This window comes from Trichosurus vulpecula, chromosome 1 (assembly GCF_011100635.1).
Source record: "Trichosurus vulpecula isolate mTriVul1 chromosome 1, mTriVul1.pri, whole genome shotgun sequence".
In the NCBI taxonomy this organism is placed as follows: domain Eukaryota; kingdom Metazoa; phylum Chordata; class Mammalia; order Diprotodontia; family Phalangeridae; genus Trichosurus; species Trichosurus vulpecula.
This window is the reverse complement of record NC_050573.1, coordinates 517,363,058-517,376,695: the sequence shown is the minus strand read 5'-3', so window position 1 is coordinate 517,376,695 and position 13,638 is coordinate 517,363,058.

Here is a 13,638-nt window from a genome sequence, read left to right as displayed (position 1 = left end):
AAGGAAGTCATTTCAAAGGCATAGAATAAAGGAATGGGAATACTTGCTCATTGGACCAATGCAATAGAATTAATCAGAACTAACAGGAGAAAGGGAATCAGAAGAAAATCACAGGAATGAAGAACCATAGGACACCAGCATGAGCCCAGCCACTGGTAGACAAGTGAGCAAGATCACTATCAGGACAAGTTGGAGCTTGGACTGGATAAATAAGTTGTACATATGGCAGTAAACAATACTGATGGCGTGACACCTAGGACTGACATTTGTTGGAAACTGGGAAAGTGTCAGAGAGGAACAATGCTTAGTGGTTAGTATATGGACAGTTCAACAAACCTGCTTGGATGGTCCGAACACTGACTCTTAGCAATCTTTGTCTACTTTCCTACCACTCTACTACAATCACTGAGGGCTGATTTATTTTTTTTCTGTTTCATGAGTCATCATGACCAAATAATCTATCTCTTACTGGCTATATTTTTTCTGATTAATAAGCTTCTCCATATTTAATTAGGTTGGTCTACAGGCATAATTTTCATGACTAAGAGAGACAGATACCTTTCTAACTTAGTCAGACCTTGCTGTATAGTCTTCAGAAACCCCTGGTCACTTCCATGCTATAATAAAGCCTTTTGTAGAGGATTCATCACTCCTCCTGTTGATAAAAGGATTGATCTTCCTTTGGTTACCTGTGAAAAGAACTAGATAGGACGATACAAATTCAGCATCCGTATCTTTATATTGATCTCACTAAGCCTGTGACCTCAAATAATTATTTGAAGTAGTAGCTCACATTTTTATAATGAAACTTAGAGTGAAGGGGGATGTTATATGATGAATAGGAAGCTGACCTTGAAGCCAGGGTTCTAATCTTGCCTCTAATACATGTTGGCTGTGTGTCCCTGGATGAGTCACTTAGACACTCAGTGCTCCAGGCAACATTTTTAAGGCTATAAGTTGCAGAGAAATTGTCAATCTGCATTGATAGAGGGAATATCCTCCCTTGGGAGTTCTCTATACCAACTAAACTACACTTTAGTGCCTAGTCCTATCCCAATCTTTTAAAGTTTACAAGACACTGTTCTCACAACAATCACTTAATATTCAGTCTAAATGATATTGGCCCTCCTTTTTTACAGCTGAGAAACATTTCACAGAATGAGGAGACCTGGTTTTGACTTCTGACTCCTAGCTGTGCTCAGGGTCAAGTGTCTGGATTGAACTGTGGTCTCACTAAAAATCAAGAACTCTCTTCCATGCACCCCCGCTGCCTCTTGATTGAGCAGTGGATGCTTTGGCCAATGATTGCCTTCCAGCAAAAGGGGCACCCTGATGAGTACAGTGAATCACCTGCTAACTCCTGAATTCAGGAAGGTATAATGGTTTTCCAGGCTGCCAGTCAGAACAATAGTTGATATTCAGAAGAAAGAAGGACAAAAGTCTGAAGAACAAGCCACTCCAAGTTTGTTGTTTCCTCCTTCATAATTGCACTTGGCTGTGATTTGCCATGTTTTCATGTTGTTCATCCTACACTATTTTTCCCTTCATAATCATAAAAATAATAGTCATTTGCTATTTTGGAAATTGGTGCTGTTTCATGCACTGACATAATTGTTTATTGCATTAAGGATACTTTTACATTTTTGTGAAAGACAGAAGGGCATAGCTTACTAAGGCTACTTTATTTTTAACCACATCTGTGCCTTTGTGATAACATGAATATGAAACCATTTCCTGAACATTAGACAGTACCGTACTTGCATAACAACTTGCAATTCTGAGAGAATATTCTACATGCACATTTTAAATATGTCAGCCAGGTTTTCCATCTTTTATGTGAATGAGTGATGAGTTTAAACCATTAAACATAAACTATCCTTCAAGTTAGATGCATATATGTACATATAAATATCCATATGTTATCTATCTTTATCTATCATCTAACTAATGTGTTATCTATCTGTCTATTTGTTCATCTGTATGTCCATCTGTCCATTTTTCTGTCAGTCTGTCATTCTATCTCTATCTATCATCTATTATCACTGATCTATAAGCAGCTAGGTGGCACAGTGGATAGTGTGCTGGCCTTAGAGTCAAGAAAACATGAGTACAATCCAGACTCAGATATTTATTAGGTATGGACCCTGGGCAAGTCATTTAAAACCTCCAACTGCCTCAGTTTCCTTATCTCTAAAATGAGGATAACAATAGTACCTACCTGTCTGTAAGAGCAAACACCCTGGCACGCTAAGCATGGCCTGCTAGCAAATTTCTTTGATCTGCTTTCCTAAAGGAAAGGCAACCTTAAGGGGTCAAGAATCTTACTTTAATTACAAATAGTAGAAAATACTAGCAAAGAGATTAGCACAGAGATGCACAGACAGGACTCCAATTGTCTGAGCAAAGCATACGACCACCTACATACACCACCATATCAGGAGAGCACAGACATCTGAGCAGTCAGCGAACTCTTAACAATGGCTACTCAGAGTCCCAGCCAGAGATCAAAACGTTCTTCTCATGAGCAAGCCCAAGCCCCAAAGCAAAATACAAAACCAGAATATATATACATCTCAGAGCCAGAAGGCATCATGAGCCTTGTGACTTAGTACCTAATTAGCTTAGTACCAAAAGGTGTGAAAGCCTTCCTACAAGTAAGCCTCCCTGAAAAAAAGCTTTCCCTTAGGCAGTTCCTCCCCCAATGGGCTCTATATGACTCAGGATGTATCACAGCTGTGAGCTGGGCCATTGCTCAAAGCAGCAAGACATCTGTGATTGAAATATTTGTGTACCTTTAGACTGGGGAACACGGCCCTGTTCCAGGAAAATAAAAGGGGACACTAGTGGTCACATAGGCCTATTAATGGATGGGGAAGATCTTCCTATTCCATTAACATTACACTTTCTGAGTTGTTATGAGAATAAAAAGAGATGATACTTGTAAAGTTTTTGCATGCCCTAAAAATGCTAGATAAGTGCTACTGTTTACATTATCATCATCATCATTTGTGTTATTCAGTAGTTCTTCAGTTATGTCTGACTCTTTCTGACCTCATTTGAGGTTTTCTTGACAAAGATCCTGGAGTGATATGTCATTTCTTTCTCCAGCTCATCTTAAAGATGAGGAAACTGAGTCAAACAGGGTTAAGTGATTTGCCCAGGCTCATATAGCTAGTAAGTATCTGAGGCCAAAGTTTAACTTGGGGAGATGAATCTTTCTGACTCCAGGCCAGCACTCTAACCACTGTGCAACCTAACTGTCCATTATCACCATTTTTATTTATGATTTTCTATCAAAGGATTTAGAGCTGGAAGGGACATTAGAGGTTATCTGGTATAAATTTCTATTTTGTTTTTAATTTATTTATTTTCAGTTTTCAACATTCCCTTCCACAAGATTCTGAATTCCCAATTTTCTCCCCATCTTTACCTTCCCCCACCCCATGACAGCATGCATTTGAGTACCCTTTGTCCAATGTGCCTGCCTTCTATTACCCCCCGCCCCTTCTATTATCTCCTTCTCTTCTATTTTCCTGTAGGGCAAGATAGATTTCTATGCCCAAATTTCTAATTTTAAAGACAAGATAACTAAGGACCAGAATATTTATGTAACTTGCTTAAAGTTACACTGGTAGAGTAAATAGCAGAGTTAGAATTGAAAACCAACTGGAAAGAAAGCCGAATTTGGTATAAGAGGTCGTGAGTTTGAAATGTAGCACTGCCATTTCTGTGTGACCTTGTACAAGACATTTTATTTCCCTGGGTCTCAGTTTCCTCTGATGAAAAAAAATGATTAGACAAAATAACTTTTAAGATCCCTTCCAGTGCAGAACCTCTGACCAGTACCCATTTACAATGCAGAATAATTACTCTTGTGCCTTTCCATTCCCAAAAAGTATAATCACATATGTATAATTCCTCCAAAATAATGCATTTATCAAGCCTCCAGTTCATATTTTTAGTCACCCAGCTAAGGCAAACCCATCCTTCACTTTCTAACATGAGGCAAAGCTGAAATTTCAGAAGTGCAAAAGAATTTTGTTTGCATTTTTTAAAAAAATTCAGTTTTGAGGAAGTGTGGTACTTTCAGGACTAAGTTTTATAAAGAAAAGGACTATAGATCAAGAAATCTGGCACATGAGACAAAATGGAGCAAGCAGGGAGAAGAAAGTAGAAGCAAATAAAGGAGAAAGTACAGCATAGTCATGATCCAAAAAGAAATAGCATGTGGAAATGCAAAACATGTTCCAATAGACAAAAACAATTCTGAAGTCTGAAACAAAGAACTCTTTTCACTGGAATATAGGAAAGGACCCATGGAACAGCAGATAGTCAACCCTAGAGCCAAGAAGACCTGGATTCAAAAATCACCTCAGAAACAGTCTGGCTATGTGACCCTGGGCAAGTTCCTTGATCTCTCCTACTTTCTAAGACTACAACAATAAAGAATACTTGCATTAGTCAAGGTGGTCCTTCACTGGGAGCTCAATAGGCCAATAAAATCATAGGTCATATTTCTATCTCAATGTTACAGTTATTTCCATTTACATGACAAAGATAGGCCTGGGACGGGAGCTGTGATTTCATTGGCCTAAGGAGGTCCCAGTGAAAAACCTCTTCTAGAAATGCAAGTCAGCACCTTCTCTGCAATTTAGAGTCTTAAAGAGTATGGTCAGGTCCCAATTAGTGCAAATAAAGAATCCCCTGAAGTGGTTGCATGTACTCCAATCTGCACTATTCAAATATAATTACATAAAATATGCAAAAAGCCCAATAGAAATATGCCATCCAAATTAAAAAAATGAGAACTACTTTAGGAGATTTATTATTCACACTAATCAGAGCCTAGCTCTAAGGTACATAGAGAATATATGAGATTATAGTTGTTTTTTCTTTTATACTAGCAATCTAATAGAAATGGAATAAATGTATATATCTACAGTCGTATGTACTCAGGGGTACAGCGAAACACTTTTAAAATGGACTTCATTAATTAAAAATTCAGATAATTAGTATGTGGGATATTTACCTTTATATCATCTCTGAAAACAGTAAATCATTAACGTAAGTGAGGAAAAAAAAAGCTAATAATGAAAGCAAACCTTCAAGGCAGTTGTTTAGCACACAACTATTTTCAAGGACTCTTCAAGCCACTTTATCCACACCAACTGAAATATAAACCATTAATGTACTAATTACTGAGAAGTGTTATCTCTTCATTAAGGCAAATCTGTCAGTATTTTTATTTCAAAACTTTGTAAGCCTTGATAATATTGCTTTATCTGCTTTGAAATGACTAAAGTAACATTTATTTAAAAATTATTTTTTCTTATTGTTTTCCACATGTGTTTCCATATTGTTTTCCTTTTCTCTTATGAGTTAATAAGATTTTTAAAAAATATATTTCTCATTGATGATTTTAATCAACAAACATTAAGTACTATGTCAGGTACTGGGGATTCAAGAACAAAACCAAGACAATCCCTGCTCTCAAGGTGCTAACTCTATACTGGGGGAGGGATGTAATATTTTATATGGATAAGGAAATAAAAATTATTTGAGGAAGGGGAGAAGAATAGAGACTGAGGGAATCAGGGAAAATGCTACAGAAGAGGTAGAACTGACCAGAGCTTTGAAGGAAGATAAGGAGTCAGAAAGACGGAGTTAGGGAGGAAGTGTATTCCAGGCATGGAATAATAGCTTATGTGAACATGGAAGCACAAGATGGATTCCATTTGGTGTGCAGGTTTGCTGCAAGCAGAAATGAAGTGACATCAAATGGATCCATACTGTGGAGGATTATCAATACCAGGCTAAAGAACATATTTTCCCTTGTCTCCCATCTTCCAGATGTTGATTCATTTGACTGATATCAATAAATTTCTCCCACATGAAAGGAACTATTTTAGATACAAAGAGAAATTAGATATTATTCTGTCATCAAGGTGTTTGCAATCTAGTACAGAACTAAACTACACACTGGAATAAATAGAGGGATAAGTGACAAGTACTAACTAAAATCTCAGGGAGCAATATTCCAGGTATGCAAGACAGGCAATGCAAAGGTAGGAATGCCATGTGTAAGGAACAGAAAGAAGGCCAGCATCTCTGGGAGGTGCTCGTCTAACTTCTGATGGTTTGGTGAACAGATTTTTCTTTATTAGTACATTTTAAGCTTTTTCCTGCAACCCTTGTGGAGGAGACAGCCATCGATCACCAGACACAACAAAACACTACCACCATGTCGACTACCATCTCCCTGAAGATCAGGAGGGAGACATCCTAGTATCTTGTGTCCTACTGCCCCAGAATATAAGGTCAATCTGTCTTTTCCCTGTGCTTATTTCCAGATCATAGCCTACAGCACTGATTCCTTTATGGAGGTACTTCATGGCAGCTGCTTCTGTTGTCGATTTAGAACCCCACTTCCTTAGCAGCCACAGTTATTGAAGGCCTAGAAACTTGTCATTTCATTTTCAAATGTTCCAAATCAGAACTAGATACATTTTTTTAACTAGTGGAAATAACATTAAAGATGTACCACTATCTGCTTTGCTATTGCTCCTTAAGTGCATGACGATTTTCCATCTGACTTGGAGCTGAAAACCTATTGTTTTCCCCCATTAGATAGTGAGTTCCTTGAGAGTAGATTGTCACCTTTTTTTAGCTTTTACTTTATATAAAGTAAGTCTTTAATAAATGGTTTTTATTCATTATTAATTCACTGAAGGCCAGGACCTTGTCTCTGAATTTTCCACCACACTTTCTACAGTGTCTTATGCAAATAAGCACCCAAATATCATTATTTGTTGAATTAATGTATCAATACATTAAGTGTCTCTGATTTCTCCTTCACTGTGGGTGATGGCAAGATATTTGAAAGGACTACCGGAACCATACATAAATATCCAATTTTCAAAGAACAAGAATACCAAAAAAAAAATACACTTGCTAGGCTTCTCTAATATTACCTAGTCATTTTCTCCCTAGAACCCCTAATATGGCATGCTAAGATGAGAGACCGTGCTTTGGAGGACTTAACCCTGTTAGCTCAAAACTCCAGCTCATGACCCTTCTGTCCTGTTTGATGAAGGCTTTGTATGGCTCACTAGATCTAGGTAACCCCAGTCAAGTAGCCATGCATTACTTTATGCTGCAGCAGTCTTATTATCCTTCATTACTCTGCTGCCTGGAGAGTATCCAATCCTCTTTTCCCATGAGAGTATTCCTGTAGTAGAATGGGAGCTCGGAGTGAAGATTCTATCCTGCTTCTTTTTATTTTTTTAATCTCCGGGGTTTAGGAAAATGCTTGGCACATAGTAAATACATGTTTTTTTAATTAACACATTCATATGTCCAGAAATTATGAAACAATCACTATATTGAATCATATAATTACACCAACTTTCTAAGTGCAAACACACGACTCACAGTATTGTAGATTATTATAATTATTATTGTTATTACATGTTCTATTGAATTTTCATTTGTTAAAATATTTGCCAATTACATTTTATTTAATTTTTTTGTCTTTTTAAAATAGTATTTTATTTTTTTCCCAGTTACATGTCAAGATAATTTTTATCATTCATTTGTACAACATTTCGAGTTCCAAATTTTCTCCCTCCCTTCTTCCCCTCCCTTATTTTGAAAACTATAGGCAATTTGATATAGGTTTACACATATGCTCTCATGTAAAACATATTCCCATATTAGTCATAGTTGTGTGAAAGAAGAAATAGATCAAAAGGAAAAAAAACTCAAAAAGAATAAAGGAAGTAAAATAAAGTATGCTTCCAACTGCATTCAGAGTCCATCAGCTCTTTATCTGGATGTGGATGGCATTTTCCTTCATGAGTCCTTTGTACTTGTTTTGGATCATTGTGTTGCTGAGAAGGAGCTGAATCTTTCATAGTTATCATCGCACAATGTTGCTGATACTGTGCACAATATTTTTCTGGTTCTGCACATTTCACTTTAGATCAGTTTGTAGAAGTCTTTCCAGGTTTTTCTGAAATTGACCTGTTCATTATTTCTTATTGCACAATAGTATTATTTCATTATATTCATATATCACAGCTTGTTTAGCCATTCACCAATTGATGGCATCCCCTCAGTTTCCAATATTTTGCCACCAAACAAAGGGGTGCTATAAATATTTTTGTACATGTAGTTCCTTTTCCCTTTTTTATGAAATATTTGTGATGCAGACCTAGTAGTAGTATTGCTGGATCAAAGGGTATGCACAGTTTTATAGCCTAGTTTCAAATGTGTTCTCCAGAATGGTTGGATCACTTCACAATACCACCAACAGTGCATTAGTGCAGTTAGTGCAATTTTCCCACATCCTTTCCAGAATTTATTGTTTATTTTTGTAATATTAGTCAATCTGATAGACGTGAGGTGGTATCTCAGATTTGTTTTAATTTTCAATTTCTCTACTGACAAGTGATTTAGAGCACTTTTCAAATGCCTATACATAGCTTTGATTTCTTCATCTGAAAACTGCCTATTCATATCATTTGACCATCAATTGGGGAATAGACCGTTTTCTTATAAATTCAATTTTTTATATATTTAAAAGTGATCCTTTATCAGAGACACATACTACAAATATTGTTTCCCCAGATTCTGCTTTCCTTCTATTCTTGGTTGCATTGGTTTTTTTTTTTCTGTGCAAAAGCTTTTTAATTTAGTATAATCAGAATGATCTATTTCATAGTTTGTTATGCTCTCTATCTCTTGTATGGTCATGAACCTATAACTCACTTAACTTCTCCTTTAAGAATTTGGATGCTTTGCCACTTGGTACATATATGCTTAGTATTGCTATTACTCCATTGTCTCTGGTACCTTTTAGCAAGATGTAGTTTCCTTCATTATCTGTTTTAACTAGATCTATTTTTGCTTTTTCTTTGTCTGAGATCCGTACTGCCATACCTGTTTTTTTTTTACTTCAGCTGAAGCATAATAGATTGTGCTCCATTCCCTTACCTTTACTCTGTCTCTCTGCTTCAAGTATGTTTCTTGTAAACAACATATTGTAGGATTCTGGTTTTTGATCTACTCTGCTATCCTCTTCCATTTTATGGGAGAGTTCGTCCTATTCACATTCACACTTAAGAATACTTTGCATTTCCCTGACTCCTATTTTTTCTGCCTGTTTGTCCTCTCCCTTTCCCTTTCCCTCCTCACCAATGTTTTGCTTCTGTCTACCACCTCCCCAATCTGCCCTCCCTTCTGTCAGTCCTTCTCACCCTTTTCTTAATCTACTCCCATCCTACTTCCTTGTTGAGTAAGATAGATTTTTATATTCAGCTGACTGTGTTTATTATTTCCTCTGAGACAATACTGATGACAGCAAGGTTCAATTGATGACCATTGCCCACCCTCCCACCTTCTCTACTGCAATAAAATTCTCATGCCTCTTCATGTGAAATAATTTACTCCATTCTACCTCTCCTTTCCTTCTGCCCAGTGTATTCTGCTGTCTCATTCCTTAGTTTTTTAATGTCATTCCCTCAAATTCAATTTATACTCATAGCTTTTGTCTATATTCCCTCTAGCTATATTATTAGTGATAGAACTTTTACTAATTATAAGTATCATCTTCCCATGTCGAGATATAAAAAGTTCAGGTCCATTGAATCCCTTATGTGTTCTTTTCCCATTTTACCTTTATAAACTTCTCTAGGGTACTGATGCTGGAGATCAAATTTTTTTGTTCAGTTCTGGTCTTCTCCTTACGAAGCTTGAAATCCTTCTATTTCATTGAATGACCATTACTCCCTTGAAGTATTATGCTGAATTTCACTTGGTGATTCTTGGTTGTAGTCCTAACTCAGGAGTGGGAACAATGTGGCCTTGAGGCCACACATGGCCTTCTAGGCCCTTTGGTGTGGCTTTTTGACTAAGTCTAAGTTTTACAGAACAAATCTTTTTATTAAGAGGATTTGTTCTGTGAAGTTTGGAATCACTTGAGGACCTAGAGGGCCATATGTGGCCTTGAGGGCACAGCTTCCCCGACCCTGTCCTAGCTCCTTTGCTTTCCAGAATATCATGTTCATGACCTCCAGTACTTTAGTGTTTCAGCTAATAAGTCCTGTGTAATCCTGACTGTTGCTCCCTGATATCTGAATTGTTTCTTTCTGGCCACTTCCAGTATTTTTTCCTTGACTCGGTAGTTCTGAAATTTGGCTATAATGTTCTGTGGAGTTATTATTTTGGGATCTCTCTCCTCTGATGATCAGTAGATTCTATTTTGGCCTCTTTTTCCAGGACATCAGGCTGTTTTCCTTGATAATTTCTTGAAAGATGCTGTCCAGTTCCTCTTTTTAATTGTGGCTTTCAGGTAGTCCAATGAATCTGACATTGTCTCTCCTGGATCAATTTTCTATGTCAGTTATTTTTCCAATGTGGTATTTTGCATAAATATGTTTTTCATTCTTTTGAATTTGTTTGATTGATTTTTGATGTCTTGTAGAGTCATTACCTTCCATTTGCCTAATCCTAACTCTTAAGGAGTTGTTTTCCTCTCTTAGCTTATGTCTTTCCTTTTCCATTTGGTCAATTGTACTTTTTAAGGAGTTTTTTTCTTCACTGGAGTTTCATATTTCCTTTTCCATTTGGTCATTTCTACTTTTTATGCTGTTGTTTCCTTTTTCCAAGCTGCTGACCCTTTTTTCATAATTATCTTGCATTACTCTCATTTCACACCCCCCCCCCCAAATTTTCTTCTACCTCTCTTAAATTATTTTTAAGGTCCTTTTTGAACTCTTCCTTGAGTTCTTTCTGGGCTTGAGACCACTTCTTATTTTACTTTGGGGCCTTGCTCATAGGTGTTTTGACATTGTTGTCCTCTTCTGAGTTTGTGTTTTGATGTTTCCTGTCACCACTATAACTTCCTGCAGTCAGATTGTTTCTTGTTCGTTTTCACTCATCTTTTTTGGCCTTTTTTCTTTCTTTTAAATTTGAGCTTTTCTTCCAGGGTGGAAGGGGCACCGCCTCAGGTTTCTTGTGCCAGGGACTTCTGGTTCCAGCTGACTTCCTCGTGATGTACTGATGTTGCCCTGAGGCCCATGGAGACTTTTGTGTTTGGTGCTGTGTTGGTGGGGTGGGCTAGGGGGTGACTGGCCCTGCTGGAGGTTGTAGGGGTCTCCTGGCTTATCTGTTGCTGAGTGTGGGGGCGGGGCTAGTGCTTCTGTCTGGTGTGTGTTGAGGCTGGTGGGGTGTTTCTGCATTTCGCTGGGGTTACACTAATGCATGTGGCTGTCTGGCCCCTGGAGGTTGCCTTTTTGCATGGGGCTATGCTGTAGCATGTGGTGGTTCTTATAGCTGGAGTCTGCCCATTCCCCTTGGTATGCTGAGGCACTTGGTAGTTCCTGGTGCTGGAGTTTGCTGGCTCCACCACAGTTGAGCTCAGGATCTCCAACTGGCTTGTGAGGTAGGGTTTACTGCTGATTTACTAGGACACTTTATGTCCTGGACTGTTTCCCCTTTTGCCCAAGTGGACAGACCTTTATTGGCAGTCTTCCAGGTGTCTTGGGCTAAAAGATTGCTATGCCCTGTCTTTTAGCTGCTTTTGCTATTCCAGGATTGTTTTGGGAGCACTATTTTATGGATGCTTAGAGGTGAACATGGGAGAGGTATAGTGATTTACTGCTTATTCTGCCATCTTGGCTTCCAGAATAAATGAATATTATTAATAAAAATATTAATAAAAGTAATAGCATTTTTATATTTTAAGTTTTTCAATGCACTTTATAAATATATCATTTTATCCTCAGAGCAACCCTGGGAGGTAAGTGCTATTTTTGTCCCATTTTACAGATGAAGAAACTGAGGTAATGAACAGTTAAGTGAGTTGGCCACAGTCATACAGCTAAGAAGTATCTGAAGCAGTGTTTGAATTCAAATATTCCTGACTCCAGTTCCAGCACTCTACCACTTCACCACTTAGCTGCCTCCAGAGAATTTCCTGGAAGAAGTAGAAAACAAATTAAGAACTTTGGAATGAGCAATCTGTAGTCACAGAGATCCCGCAATGGAAATCCTTCTAGTGTACTTCCAATATAAAGTGTGTGAGGCCTTCTACTTATTGTATAATCCTGGCCTCTCCTGATAACTCCATAGAATGAGGAGATTGCTTTGTATTGATTCCTGTTGTCCTACAGCTTTCTTTGGAGGACCCCAACAGGAATTCCACATTGTCTATACTCCCTCCTGGTGGTTTCAGACATTACTATCTTACCTAACAGCACAACTATCTTTTGGTGAGTTGAGTAAAGATTGCTGAGAGCTTTCTGTTTTTTTGGATAGTAAGCCAGTGGTTCCACCAACACACAACAAAATCTCAGTTTTCCTTCACCTCTAGGATTCACAGATCCCTCTGTAGTATATCACGGCCCTAGCAACATAGTCAAAGATCTAGGACTTTTCCTTACTAAAACTAAATCTTTTCTGCTTCCCAAATCTTGAATACATAGAGGATTACCGTCAAGAAGACTGCTTCTTAGTCTGTCAACAAGTGTTTATTAAGCCCTTCTTTGTGCTTTTCATTGTACCAAGCACTGAGGATACAAAGAAAAGCAAAAAATTCTTACCCTCAAGGATCTTACATTTTAATGGGGAGATGGCATGTAAATAAGAATAGACAAGTTAGGTACAGAGGTACATATAGTTAGATAGGTACATGCATATATACAGAGCAGATGCAAGTTAATCTGAGAGGGGAAGAGACAACAGCTCTAGGAGTTGGGGGACCTGGAAAGGCCTCCTACAGAAAGTGGGATTGTGTTTTGTTCCAGTTCCATGAGAATCCCCATCACTGACCTCAAATTTGAGTTTTTAGATCCTGATTCTGGATACCCTTTCCTTCTCTGATCTCTGGCAGAAGTGTCCTCTATCCAAGGAAATGTTTTCTGCTTGTTCAGGAGTCAGTAAAACACATGAATTGTATTCTAATTGCTTCCACTTAATTAAGGATTTGAGTGGGATGATTCAAATCTGTCAAGGTGTCTGCCACCTCTACTACTTCCTTGCACAAGCATGGAATGTTACTTAAACAATTTCTATGGTATTTGGGCCCATAGAGCGATTCAATCCTTTAAAATAAGCTCAAAAGAGGAGGATGATTTCCTCAACCAGAAACATCCTTCTCCTCCTCTTCCTCCTCCTCATCATCTCCTTCCCCTCTTCCTTGCCTTCCCCCCTCCTCCTCCTCATTTGTCTTCTTCTTCTCTTTCTCCTTCTCCTCCTTCTTCTTCTCCTTCTCCTCCTCCTCCTCCTCCTCCTCCTTCTTCTTCTTCTTCTTCTTCTTCTTCTTCTTCTTCTTCTTCTTCTTCTTCTTCTTCTTCTTCTTCTTCTTCTTCTTCTTCTTCTTCTCCTCCTCCTCCCTCCTCCTCCTCCTCCTCCTTTTCTTCTTCTTCTTTTTTTCTTGTTTTGTTCTTCTAACTGGGTCTCTCTAGCTCTACTCATGGGCTGTTTCCAAGGCTTATCAGCACACAAGTTTTAATCTGTTCTGTTTCTGACCTGAGCTAGTTCTGCTCCCTCTACTCCCCTTTAGGTACCCTGGTCCTCACCTCACTCTACTTCTCACCATATTGGCTCTGGACTTAGTGTGGGCACACAACCAGCTTT